Source organism: Mirounga leonina, unplaced genomic scaffold, assembly GCF_011800145.1.
Source record: "Mirounga leonina isolate KUSES-001 unplaced genomic scaffold, KU_Mleo_1.0 Mir_173, whole genome shotgun sequence".
Taxonomy (NCBI): domain Eukaryota; kingdom Metazoa; phylum Chordata; class Mammalia; order Carnivora; family Phocidae; genus Mirounga; species Mirounga leonina.
The window spans coordinates 19,810,428-19,824,001 of record NW_023270447.1 but is presented as its reverse complement, the minus strand read 5'-3'; the positions used below and the strand labels follow the sequence as shown (position 1 = coordinate 19,824,001).

Here is a 13,574-nt window from a genome sequence, read left to right as displayed (position 1 = left end):
TCATTGTTTTTGTCCCTAAGAGTAATTATCATCCTGGAATTCCCAGTTTAGTCTGAGACCACCCAACTTCCCCCTTCTCAGGACTCAAGCCTGTTGCTGTTTTTCTAAGGACAAACCAAAGAAGGTGGGGTCTCGAGAATTCAAGTGAGGGGACAGGATGTAAACAGAGAGAGATGTCTTTTGGCGCACTCTGGAGGAGCTCTCTTATCCTCCTCCCCCCATGCTTCCTTCAAAGCCAAGAGCATTTCACCCTTAGCTTGGCTCTTTCAAGAGTCCCCAGGCTCAGCTGCGGTTTTCATCACAGATGGTAATGACCATCTGACCACTGGGGAATTTGAGAAAGTTGGACCCTCGGCTTCTCTTTGGAATTAATGGAGCATCCTATAATTTAACAGATGTGAAACTGTTTTTAGAGATATCAGCTTCCCACTGGTCTGGTTCCTGGGCTGTGTCTCTATGGGTCAGGCCTAGAGAAGGGAAGGAAGGAAGGAAATAAAATGAAATGAGTTCACTTACTTTTCTTCCTTAAAAGGACTAAGAAGGAATACAGAAGGTCAGGGAAATCTAACCTCAGTGAGCTAGCTTGTTCTTCTGTCTGCTCCAGGTTACTTTTGGTTTTTGCTGCCCAGGTCTCCGGAAAACTGCACAGGAGGGTGTAGACACCCTAGCGTCCCGGTTCCAGCATCATGACATTGTAAAAAGCATTTAGGTTTTACCATCAGAAGACCTGGGTTTGGGTCTCAGTGCTGCCAACATTAATTAGCTGAGTAATCGTGGGCATCGAGGTGAACCACTTGTGAACATAGTTTTCTCCCCCAACTTGAGGTTGAGAATAATACTTAGTTCACAGGGTGGTTGTAGAGATGCATTGCAGTCATGACACATGTTAAAAATCACTTTGTTGGGACACCTGGGTGGCTCAGTCGGTTAAGCGCCTGCCTTCGGCTCAGGTCACGATCTCAGGGTCCTGGGATCGAGTCCCACATCGGGCTCCTTGCTCAGCAGGGAGTCTGCTTCTCCCTCTGCCTGCCACTTCCCCTGCTTGTGCTCTCAGTCTCTCTCTCTCTCTGACAAATAAATAAAATCTTTTTAAAAAATGTAAAATAAAATCACTTTGTTAGCTGTCTGGTATCTTTGCTTGTCAAGGCTCTAGAAATCATACTAAGGGTTAAGTTTTCACCTTTGTCATTTGGCTTGTAAAATACTTGGAAGAAAGTTTCCAGGTGGTTCAACTGATCCTCATAGGTCAGAAACCTATTCCCATGTGCTAAGTCATCAATAATATGTTTGATTGAGCTGTTTCTCTTTTGAATATATTTTAGGTGAATGGTTTCCCTCCAAGATTTCACACAAATTTGGATACCATGTTTTGGACTACCTTCCCAAGAAACTGGTGGGATGGGATATGGCCATAGAACCACCCACGAACAAATAAGACCAGATAGATTATTTTCACTTCCTTCTCACCGCGATTTTGTACATACATCTTCAATAAATAGTTGCTAAAAACTATACCATAGACAAAGCAAGGTGACCTACCCACTCTTGAGGTTTGAGGGGACCCAGAAATAACCCCTCCTCCATTGCCCAAATTAAAAACCCACTGAGAAAGATAAAGGAGTCAGGCTGATGGACAGCAAGATGCCAGCTTTATTAATGAAAATACTTTTTGGAGAACGTAGCTTTGGGTCTGCAGCCAAGTGGGCCTTTTGAAATTTCATCCTTGAGTTAGACAGACCACCGACTCTTTCCTGGGCAGAGCAGGACAGCGGAAGCCAGCAGGAGAGGAGTCCAGAATGCATCATCTCTGCAGGCAGGCAGATCCCAAAGGGAGGAGGGGGGAAGGAGAAGGTGGAGAGGCCTGATTTGTTATTGTGGGGAATTTTGAGAAGAGTAAATAAAAGTCCTTTTGCGACACCTGCCTTGGTGTCTCCAAGGGTAGATTAGACCTGTCCCTGCTCCCCAGGGACACTTGGTGAGGAAGGGAGATAAGGCATCCTGTCAGTGTGATTGAACCTGAGATTGCCCTTCTTTGCGCTTCTTCACCCTTCAGCTAGAGCTTTAAATGTGGAGTCGGGGCACATTTTATGTGGCCCCCATCCCTTTTTACTTCTGATCCCTTCCTACACCTGAAGCTTCTTTCAAGCACCACTTTCAGGCTTTAAAAAAATAATTCTCATTTGACAAAAACAATAGTGAGAGGACTAATTCCTCCAAACCGTATTGCCTTACATATATCTGGTGGTGTATATAACTTAGCCCAGAGGTGAACAAGCAGGAGACAAAGTACCTTGTGTCGCAGCGCTCAGCTCGAATAGAAGCAAGTGCATTGCAGCTGCTGAAGAATAGAAAAAAATAATCATTGGAAGGAGTTTTACTATTTTTATTATTATTAATTATTATTATTACCATGATTAATTTCATAGCTTTGGGCATTGATTTGTAGTGCATCACTGACAACCCCACAATCCCGCCTCCCACCCAACTTGTCTTTTCTACTTTCCCCAACTTCTGTGCCATTCTAAAGTATAGAATTTTGCAGAATTTAAGGTGGACCATGACCTTTTTGTTAGTTCTCAGCCAGACTTCTGGGAGCTGGTTGTCCACCAGGACCCGGGGCTGGCTTTCTTCAGGAAGAGCTGCCCGTGTGTCGTGCCGAGAGCCGTGTTAGCCGTTCCATGTTGTTCTCAGATGGGCTCTGGAGTAAGACCAATCCGTGCCTGCGCATTTGTAGTAGCCACTGGATGAGAACCAGAATAATGAGTCCAGAAGTAAAGGGTCACGCTCTAACCTGCTGAGTCATCTCAGCTCAGCCTTGTTGGTAAGAGTCCCAAGCTGCATTGAGTTTGCTTTACTTCTCATTGTATTTCAGCCTCTCAGAGACTCTTTCACAGATGGGGGCGGGGGAGGGGGTGCTCATGTAGAAAGGGATAGATCTTGGTAGAGCCCAGGAATCTGGGTTCGTAGTACGTACCCCAGCTCATCTTGATTTGGGTGTTACTTTAGAAAAACACGCGAAAGAGTGGGTCACTCAGTCTCCTCCATGCAAACCTGTCAGCATTTGTTCCTGAAGAGGGTCTATTGTGAGCTGCCAGCAAAGGGTCCCGAAGGGCTTCTTGGCCATCCTTCAGGTGCTTGGCTTCCTGTCTTCTCCCGAGCCTTTATGCACCAGTACCAGCAACCTTCACTCCCTTTTGTTGCTAACCGCCAGGGATGTGCATGAACAAGAAAAATAAATACCAGAGAACCGACAAGTACTACATGAAATTTTGTTTGGGAACTTGAAAGCTAAACCCTTCCAGGCCAAAAAACATATATTTTTGCTTCCCCCTTTTTTTTTTCTGTGCCCTCGCCTGCGGTAACCTCACGCTTTAACTTACAGCACCCCATTAAAAATGTTTATTAATCTTTCCTAAACTTTTTTTTCTTCTGCTTATCTTCAGGTGTCTAAGTCTTTTCCAGCCCTGAATCAGTCACTACTCTTTTGAGATCATTTTTTCTTCTGAACAATTGAATCATTAAAAATGAGCACAACAGGGCGCCTGGGTGGCTCAGTCGGTTAAGCGTCTGCCTTTGGCTCAGGTCATGATCCCAGGGTCCTGGGATCGAGTCCCACGTCGGGCTCCCTGCTCAGCGGGGAGTCTGCTTCTCCCTCTAATCACCCCCGCCCCCGCTCCTGCTCTCTCTCTTTCTCTCTCTCACACACTCTCTCTCCCAAATAAATAAATAAAATCTTTTTTTAAAAAATGAGCATGACATAGATTCATGCCCATCATATAGAAGAGGAATGGAGGAGGGAAAAATGGTAAGGCTCTTTTGTATACCAAGCAATTAGAACCTGTTATATGATAGATATACAAAGATCAATAAGACATAGTTTCTTCTCTGGAATAACTTACACTCTCTTGGCCAAACAAATAATTATATACTAATGATTACCCTAATGAACAGTGAATAAAGTAGTGTGGGGACTCAGCTTCCCTGAGCAGCTGACTATGCCTCGGGGTGAGAATGGGAGGCAGATGGCTTCTGTGGAAGGATATATTTGAGTTTGGATTTTAAGTGTGAACTGAATCTTAAATTTTTATGTCAGGAAGGCACAATCTAATACAGTCTTACTGTTTTACAGATGGAGAACCTAAGACCTAGAGATTGGTAGGATCCAATAGCTAGTCAGTGTCAGAACTAGAGTCCTACCAGAACTTTCCTATCGCTTCTAGATATAGAACTTGGGGTACCCAAAGAATTCACTGTTTTGGGAAAATGGGATCAACACTCAATATAGTTTCTCCTAGAACAACCTGATATTTTTAGAGTCACCTTTATCATAAAGCTGTCTTAGAAGGATTAACTGTTAAATTCTCTTTTGTATGAGCCTACAGTAATAGCTGTCCTGGTACATAAACTAGTTGCATTATTTTTTTATTACGAAACAGTAAAAGGCAGGGTAGTCTGGAAACCTGCTAATTGGAATAGTTTGTGGCCCTCAGGTAATCTAGGAGTTCTAAATCATTGCACCAAATATACTAGAACGTCACACAGTATAATTAGGCAGATAAAAGAAAGGATGAAAGAATCTTCTAAGTGAAACTTAATAAATGGCACTGAATTATTTGAATGTTGAATGCTATCTTTTTTCTTAAAGATTTTTATTTATTTATTTGCAAGAGAGAGCACAAGCAGGGGGGAGGGGCAGAGGGAGAGGGAGAAGCAGACTCCCCACTGAGCAGGGAGCCCAACTCGGGGCTTAATCCCAGGACCTTGGGATCATGACTGGAGCCGAAGGAGATGCCTAACTGACTGAGTCACCCGGGCGCCCCTGTTGAACACTATCTTAAACCTTTTCTATAAAATTATTAAAATATCACTGTACTTTTTGTTTTTAGTTTTTAGTTAATTCTGATTATAAGGATTGGTTAGTTGAGAAAGTGGCCTTTTAACCTTACAGGGGACCTAAATTATTCCTAACTTTTTGACCATATGTCCACAAAGCACTGTTAAGTTGATTTTATGTCATTGATTAGTAGAATTAAGTAGATTCATCTAGTACCCTCGGTAAGAAACATTTGAATGCCTTCCTTATATGTTTCTAAAATGATTACCTGGACAACCTACGAAAAAGTGTGTGTGTTTGTGTGTTTAAGTTTAGTTTTGCTTCCTGGTCTATCAATTTGGTTTTGGGGTTTTTGTGGGTTTTTGGCGGGGAGGTTAAGATTTTATTTGTTTGTTTGTTTATTTGAGACTGAGAGCAAGTGAGTCGGGGGAGGGGCAGAAGAAGGGAGAGAGAGAATCTCAAGCAGACTCCATGCTGAGCTCTGAGCCCAGTGCGAGGCTCCATCTCATGACCCTGAGATCATGCCCTGAGCTGAAATCAAGAGTCAGATGCTCAACCAGCTGAGCCACCCCCTGGTCTATCAGTTTTTAGTTCTGTGACTTTATGAGGATGTTACCTAACATTTCTAAGCTTTTTTTTTTTTCCACCTATAAAATTAGGGAAATAATTTTCCTCAGTTTGCCTTAAGAAGTTGTACCTTACTCTTCATAAAACCCTTCCCCAAATGTGCCTAACATATATTTGAATCAGAGTAAATTATAGCTTGAAGTATTTTGCTTCATTTCCTATGGATATATTATAAAGCATTAAGTAGAGTCACAAAACATTACAAAATACAATGTTTTGTATTGAGAAAAAGTAACCCATTCTTTACAGAACATAAGAGTATGATAAATACCATGCCTCTCTCTTTATTCTTTTGGGGTTCTAGTGAACACTTTTTGTAGCAGCAAGTTTTAATGATTAATTTTGAGGCCTGAGCCTCAGCATTATTGACTAAGATGAAAATCACAGGCCCCAAGAGTCAGTCAGTAAGTATTGATGTTGGTTGAGAGCCAATGAAATAATGATGTTTAATATATTAAATATTAAATGCAGAATCTTCTGGTTTGGTGAGTGTTGCTAATGCTGCCAATTAAAACATGGCAGTTTGATTTATAGAAGTTTAATTTTATCCGGATACAATCCATTTCAGCTGATGGCTACCATATAATAATGATAAAATACTGTTACCAGCCCAAATAATTTCCTGAAATTTTGGGTGAATTCAGTGAGAAAAATGAAAAAAACTTTGTTATTTAAATGCTTATATTTTTCAGTGGGTGGTTAAATTAGCATTTTTTAATATGACTTTGAATGTTTATAATTATTTTTTAAAGATTTTATTTATTTATTTGAGAGAGAATGAGTGAGAGAGAACACAAGCAAGGGATGTAGCAGGCAGAGGGAGAGGAAGAAGCAGACTCCCCACTGAGCAGGGAGCCTGATGCAGGGCTTGATCCCAGGACCCTGGGATCATGACCTGAGCCGAAGGCAGATGCTTAACCGACTGAGCCACCTAGGCGCCCTGGATGTTTATAATTTTAAAGTACTCCAAGTGATGTTTTAAATATAAAACTAAATAGAAAAAAAAAAAAACTGTGGGAATATAGGCATCCTTCCTCTTTCATTTTCTCTAATTCCAAAATGTCATCCAAAACTCCCATGTAGTCACTTTAAAGGCGAACGGTTTTCTGAAGTGCAAACATCTCTATCACCGTAAACCTGTATTGCCTGTGTTAGTTTCATATCCGCCACCGGACGTGGGTTTTTAAATCATACTTAGTATGTTTCACTTAAGCAGAATTGGGGGGAATGTATTTCTGAAGCAGCTAACCAACATTTCTTTATTGATTAATGGAACTTTCCATAAATTTCTGAAAAATGAAAATGGTGGATTGAGACTAAATTGGAAACTTCTAGGCGTAATGTAGAAGAATAGTCCAAAAATACCAATTATAATACTTTTGCAAATCACAACAGTAGCTAACTCAGCCTTTATCGTGTGCCAAGAACTGCTCTAAGTACACGTATATAGTACTTTTAATCCTCCTAACAACCCTATGAGGTAGGTGGTGGTGTTACTATGACCCCCGCCTCTCCGCCAACCCCCGCCACTGCCATTTCATATACGACGAATCTGAAGCACAAAGAGATCAAGTAACTTAGCTGGTTACACAGCTACTAACTAGTAAAGTCAAGAGTTTAACCTAGGTAATCTGGCTCTAAGATCTAAGTCCCATCAGTAGTGCAAATAGGGCTAACTATAGACCCAGCTCCCATACACTTACACAGACTTCCAAGTATGATTTATTTGTATTTGAGTAATATTCTGAAAAATCTTATTGCTCAGAGATTTCTGAAGTACACTTCCCTAGCACTTAAGATACCTACGTTATTTTTTTTTTTTAAAGATTTTATTTATTTATTTGAGAGAGAGAATGAGATAGAGAGCATGAGAGGGAGGAGGGTCAGAGAGAGAGGCAGACTCCCTGCTGAGCAGGGAGCCCGATGCGGGACTCGATCCAGGGACTCCAGGATCATGACCTGAGCCCAAGGCAGTCGCTTAACGAACTAAGCCACCCTGTCGCCCAGTCTTAATGATTTTTTTTTTTAAAGATTTTATTTATTTATTAAAGAGAGAGAATGGGATAGAGTATGAGGGGGGGAGGGTCAGAGGGAAAAGCAGACTCCCCGCTGAGCAGGGAGCCTGATGTGGGACTTGATCCCAGGACTCCAGGATCATGACCTGAGCCGAAGGCAGTCGCTTAACCGACTGAGCCACCCAAGCGCCCACCTACGTTATTTTTTAAATGATGTGTCGCCTATGCACACGTGTCTAAGAGGCCCTGTGCTGCGTATTTTTACTGCCAGTGCTCGCTCTCAGCCTAGTTTTCTGAGAGCGTTAGCCCCAAAAGAGACATTGATAAATACATAGTCTGATTTCCTTCTTTTCCCAGTTTACAAATGAGAGGAATTCTTCCATGAGTCCCCCAAAGTTAGTCATTTCCTGCTTTTCGATCCCAGGGCACTTTGCTCAACTCCATATTTTAAGTAAATACCGTTTTATAATTAATCTGTTTATATGTCACTTCTTTCCCTCCCCCACCCTTGCCTCCAAGTGAGTTCTTCAAGAGCTGGAGTCAGGTCTCATTTTATTTTTGTCTCCCACCAGCCTGGTGACAGATGGATGAATCATGTTGCCTGGAGAGGTTAAGGGACTCGCCCAGAGTAGCAGACCTGAAATGTGAACAGCTTTCGTAACTCCCAGCCTAGTACTTACGTCTCATGTACTGCCAGAAATGTTTTCCAATGATTTGGTTGCTGCTAAGGAGTTACGACACGGTTTTCCTATTACGCTCTTCTAGACTAGTTCATTTATGAAACGGTGCTGATAACAGTGTTGGTGTTGATGCTGCATCATCTGGAGGCTCAAACGAAAAGATAACATTTGTGATAAAACCCCTTCTACGAGGACATATATCCCCGTCCCTCTGGGTGTTGCGATTTATGTGTGATTTGCAAGGTATTTTGGCGTTCGTCATCCCTGCGACCGCCCATTACAACCATGTGAAATTAGGCAGCCTTGTTGCCATTTCACAGATGGGGGAACTGAACCTGAGAGAAATAAAGAACATCAGCCACAGTTGCAAGGGGCTGAGGGAAGCTGAGCCCGGCTCTCCTGCCCTTTCCAACACCAGCCACCAGAACTAGGCTGCAGAGTCCTTAGGGGAGTGAGCCCTGAGAGAGACCTGCGGGGCGGGGGGTGGGTGGGGGTGGGTAGCTGGGCTCTGCTAGCACCCGGGGACGGTACATATGCGTGTTTCAGTTCTGGTCAGATTTTTCGTTTTGTCAAATTGTAGGGCCTGGGCACGGCAGGCTTTCAAAGATCAAGTGAGCAGTTTGATTTTGAAGTGTCCAACCAGAGTTGCAACAGGCATCAGCAGCATGTGGCTGTGGGTGCAGGCGGGAGGAGATTGCCCCTCCATGGCTTTTGTCTCGATGGGGAGTTCCTTACTACGACTCTCAGAGGAAATGAAGGACGATAAATCCAGCTGCTGCTTCCTGTTTCTATAATTCTAAGATTTCTTTTTTTTTTTTAAAGGGTAGAATGCTTTATTTTTAATCCAGTGGAAAATACCCTCAACCTGTTCCTTGTTATTAGTATTTCCTTAAAAACTAGATGTACTCACTTGGGCTTTAAAGGGTGTGTGTGTGTGTGTGTGTGTGTGTGTTAAATTCCCATGATGCTGCCTGGTGTGTGTGTGTGTGTGTGTGTGTCTGAAATTCCCATGATGCTGCCTGGGCTGGCTCATTCTCTCTGTTTTTCAACAGCAACAACAGAAAGAAAACCAATTAAGGCAGATTTTACTGGGCAGGAAGCCCTCTGTGAGATTGAGGACAGTGTCTGATTCAGAGGAGGCCTGTAATTTCTATCAGTGGTATGACCATCTCTCAGTTACGCTTGTGCAGTTCAGGTCTGGTTTTTCTTCTCCTTGTGATTATGTTAATAGTGAATAAAGACCCAAGTTATTTAAGAAACACACTACGTGCTCACGAGCTGTGGTTTATGGAAAGTAGCCACCAGGTATGGATTATTAGGATGTCACTTGCTGGGTTTGATTGTGTTATCATTGAATTAAAAGTAATAGGTAGAAATATTTTCTCTAATACCAGTTTTTTTCATTGCCCAGTCTAAGAGACTGAGAACGTCATAGGGGCGCCAATGGTGCATCTTTCCAGGAGCGCTAAAGGAAATTTTTATTTGGCGGAGTAGAATTGTAAGGATACAGTAAATGCAGGCAGTCCCCCCTACCGAGTGAGAACGTTAGCTCTGATTGGAGTCCCTTACCCTTCCTGTGGTATTCCTGTAGTCACAGCTGTAGCAGGGCTCGGGTTCACATTGGGTCATCAGTACGTATTTTGCACCAAGAACGGGCTGGCCCAAGTGAGTTACCTAACTCTTTATGAAGTACAGTTGCAGTTTATAGTAAATGAATTCAGAATAAAAAGGAAAGCTTCATAAGCTACCTTTCAAGAAGGCTTTACAGAGACTATTTGGTCTGACGCCGTTAACCACTCCTGAAGAAACGTAAAATTGTGAGACCATCACGCGTGTCGGAGCCTGTTCTAGTAAGTAGGAGTATGCCGCTTGAGGCTTCCAGAGCTCTCCACTTAAAATTTCACCTGGCCACTGCCTTATTGCAGCCGTTTCTTGGCCAAAAAATGAAGCTGACACTATTTCTTTGTCTCCTAGCAGTCTGTAAGGATCAGATTAGTCGGAATCCATGCCAGTGGTTTTAAAAGCTGAGATGATGATAAAGACGTGAGGTAATCCTGTTATTAAATGGCAGTCGGGTTGTAAATTGTCATTTCACTTTTCAGACTTTGCTCCTTGTGTCCTGAAGCAGCCTTTGAACACCAGGGCTGTGTCTCCTTTACTTAAGCATTCCTTCTAATAATTCTTAAGTTTGGGAGGAAATTTTTTTTAAAGATTTTATTTATTTATTTGACAGAGACACAGCGAGAGAGGAAACACAAGCAGGGGGAGCGGGAGAGGGAGGAGCAGGCTCCTGGCCGAGCAGAGGGCCCGATGTGGAGCTCAATCCCAGGACCCTGGGATCATGACCTGAGCCGAAGGTGGACACTTAACCGACTGAGCCACCCAGGCACCCCTGGGGGGAAATTTTTAATTGACTTAGAGCTAATCTCTAATTTAAAACAAGCTGGGGGAGGGGCAGGTATGGGCTTGGTAGGGGTCAGTCAGATCTGGGTTTGAATCCAGGTCTACTGGATTTTAGCTGCGTGACCTTGGTCATTGCAAACTTGCTAAACCTCAGGTTTTTTTCTCCATGAAATTAGAATAGGAATGCCACTGCTTGGCGTTGGGGGGGAGGTGTGTGTGACAATTTCATGAACTCGAGTGTGTGTTGGTTCCTTATCAGGGGCAGTTTTCTTCGGTCTCCCATGTGTGCGCGGCGGTCTCCGTGTTCTGTGATGGTGTCTCCCGGCCAAGCGGGTCGCTCACAGATGCGGGCAGCACACACCACCACCTTCTCACCCCATCTTCCCCTCCATACTGCGGCCAAGGAAATGGGAAGTAAATCGAGCTGATTTAGGTCACTAACACTCTGCTTAGGAATAATAAATATTTCTTTAACCACCTTCTTCCTTTCAGTGTAATCTGACTTGAGTTCTTTTAATCGCTTGACCTTAGCAGGGAGTTTCAGTGGGTGAGAGTGCCTGATACTGTTTAGACAACTTGAACATACACAGAGCTACTCGCTCATATGTCTGTGTGCTGTGTTTTCTTTCCAAAGTTATAGGAGTCGTGGAATTCTTTTATATATTTTTAATTTTTTTTTATTTTTTGCAAGTCACCTTTTTTTTTTTCTCTCTTTCGACTTTCCCCAGAAAGGAATCTTTAAAGTTTTACAACTGGGTAAGTAATATGGTGGATAGCAAGGCTAATGTTTACTGACTTAACTGGAGAGAAAAAGCAAACAATATATGTCCAAACTCTGTTTAAGAATTTCTGTGGGGGCGCCTGGGTGGCTCAGTTGGTTAAGCGACTGCCTTCGGCTCAGGTCATGATCCTGGAGTCCCTGGATTGAGTCCCGCATCGGGCTCCCTGCTTGGCAGGGAGTCTGCTTCTCCCTCTGACCCTCCTCCCTCTCATGCTCTCTGTCTCTCATTCTTTCTCTCTCAAATAAATAAATAAAATCTTTAAAAAAAATAAAAGAAAAGAAAAAAAGAAAAAAAAAAAGAATTTCTGTGGGGGGCGCCTGGGTGGCTCAGTTGGTTAAGCGGCTGCCTTCGGCTCAGGTCATGATCCTGGGGTCCTGGGATCGAGCCCCACGTCTGACTCCCTGCTCAGCAGAGAGCCTGCCTCTCCCTCTCCCTCTGCCTGCCACTCTGCCTACTTGTGCTCTCTCTTTCTCTGTCAAATAAATAAATAAAATCTTAAAAAAAAAAAATTTCTGTGGAATTATGAATTCCTTAATCTTGATACCTTTATTTGGTCATAACAGCATGCTACATACTTGAGCTAGAGCTCCTTGTAGAAATGTGTTTAGTGCATCTGTTTTAACTTGATGTTCCAAATAACAGACAGCCATATAAAAAACATCTCTATACCTCTCACCCTGTTCTTTTTAACTTCTAACTCCCTGGTCCTTTCCCATCCTAAAAAGTAAACCCTTCCATCTAACCTGCTTCCCCTTCTTGCCGTTGTTCCAGGCTTTTGTTTTTCTCCCCAGCCATTGTTCAAGAAGCAGACATTCCCTTTCCCACTTAACTCCTCACCCTCAGTAAGCCAGACTTCTTTGTGGACAGTGCTTAGGCTGAGGTCTTGAGTGACCCTCAACTGGCAGACCCAGCAGTCACTCTTTACTCCTTAACCTCCTTGACTTGTCACCTTTGGTTTCTTTCTCTTAACCAGCCCCCCACACTCCTTCACTGAATCCTTTTCTCCCACTTGTTCCCTAAATGGTAGAGAGCCCCACGATTCCTTGACCTTTTTCTCCGTATGTACTCCCCTTGGGTACTCTCATCTTCCATATACTGATTAGTCACAGATGAATAATTCCATCTTGGATCCTTCCCCTGAGATGTAGGTCAAGTGACTCCTAGTAATCTCTACTTAAATATATTACACACAGGTCCTGGCTATTCACGCTGAAAAACTGAATTTACCTGGAAGTCACCTTGACTAGTATAACTTTCACACTCACTTCCCCTCCTCCAGCCTTTCCTACCTCCAGTCCCACTTCCATACTCTGGATAAGATTCTTTCTAAAGTGGAGCGCTGATCTCATTGCCCGCCTCCCTGTTCAAACCCTTCAGGGGTTCCTTATTGCCCTTTTTCCTAACTTGGATCTGACGATGTCGTGCTCTCCCTGAGCCCTCCTCTTGGAAGAGCCTCCCCTCTTTTGTGTTCTGGGAAACCACAAAGAAGTACTCACAAATGAGTCTATCCAAATCTTTCTATTTCTGGATCCTTGTATTTAAGAGGCATTTTTGAGGTGTTCAAAATTTTCCTAATTTTGGTACCAGATAAACTGCTGTAACAGACTCCAAAATAGAATGGCTTACAAGGCGTTTCCTTCTCATGCAGCAGTCCAGATGCGAGCAGCCTGCGGCTGGCCGGACGGCTCTGCTGTGCCTTGCACGTGGCTCCTGAGCTTGCGCCTGCTTCCCCATTTTCTAGCCCGCAGGAGAAAGGAAAAAGGAAGGCCAAAGCAGGTGGGCTTATCTTTACAGAGCTTACCAGGAAGTGAGCAATCACTTCTCACATCCTATTTGCCCAGCTCAGTTACAGGGCCATACCTGGTTGCAAATAAGGCTAGGAAATGTTGCCTCTAGCTGGGCAACAGTCTCCACCCAGCTCAACTAAGCAGTGACGGTAGCAGGTGTCTATAACCAAAAAGGAGAAAGGGAGAATGGTTTCTGGAGGATACTTAACTTGCCTTTATCATAGGAGCAAAAAACTATGTTGATTAAAAGTGAAACCAGGGAGGGGCGTCTGGGTGGCTCAGTCAGTTAAGCATCTTGCCTTCTGTTCAGATTGTGGTCCCAGGGTCCTGGGATCGAGCCCCACATCGGGCTCCTTGCTCAGCGGGGAGCCTGCTTCTCCCTCTCTCCCTGCTGTTCCCCCTGCTTGTGCTCTCTCTTTCTCTCTCTCTCAAATAAATAAATAAAA

General features: G+C 43.5%; 1 protein-coding gene and 1 long non-coding RNA gene across 10 annotated transcripts in view; one reads left to right on the top strand and one right to left on the bottom strand.

Moving 5' to 3' along the window:
• The window catches only part of LRRC8D (leucine rich repeat containing 8 VRAC subunit D), a 115,619-nt gene that overhangs the window by 81,187 nt on the left and 20,858 nt on the right, over positions 1-13,574 (top strand). Inside the window, exon 1 of one of the 9 annotated variants that reach the window (XM_035018088.1) lies at positions 13,009-13,117. The exons of the other annotated variants lie outside the window; for them this stretch is intronic. The gene's annotated coding sequence lies outside the window, so the exon portion shown is untranslated. Of the gene's footprint in view, positions 1-13,008; positions 13,118-13,574 lie in introns of those variants that run through there. 9 annotated transcript variants of the gene reach the window in all.
• LOC118019165 lies at positions 1,601-2,653 on the bottom strand. The gene is made up of 3 exons (XR_004681598.1): positions 2,563-2,653; positions 2,291-2,338; positions 1,601-1,807 (listed from the first exon to the last, which is right to left on the bottom strand). It is a non-coding gene; the product is annotated as an uncharacterized LOC118019165 (long non-coding RNA).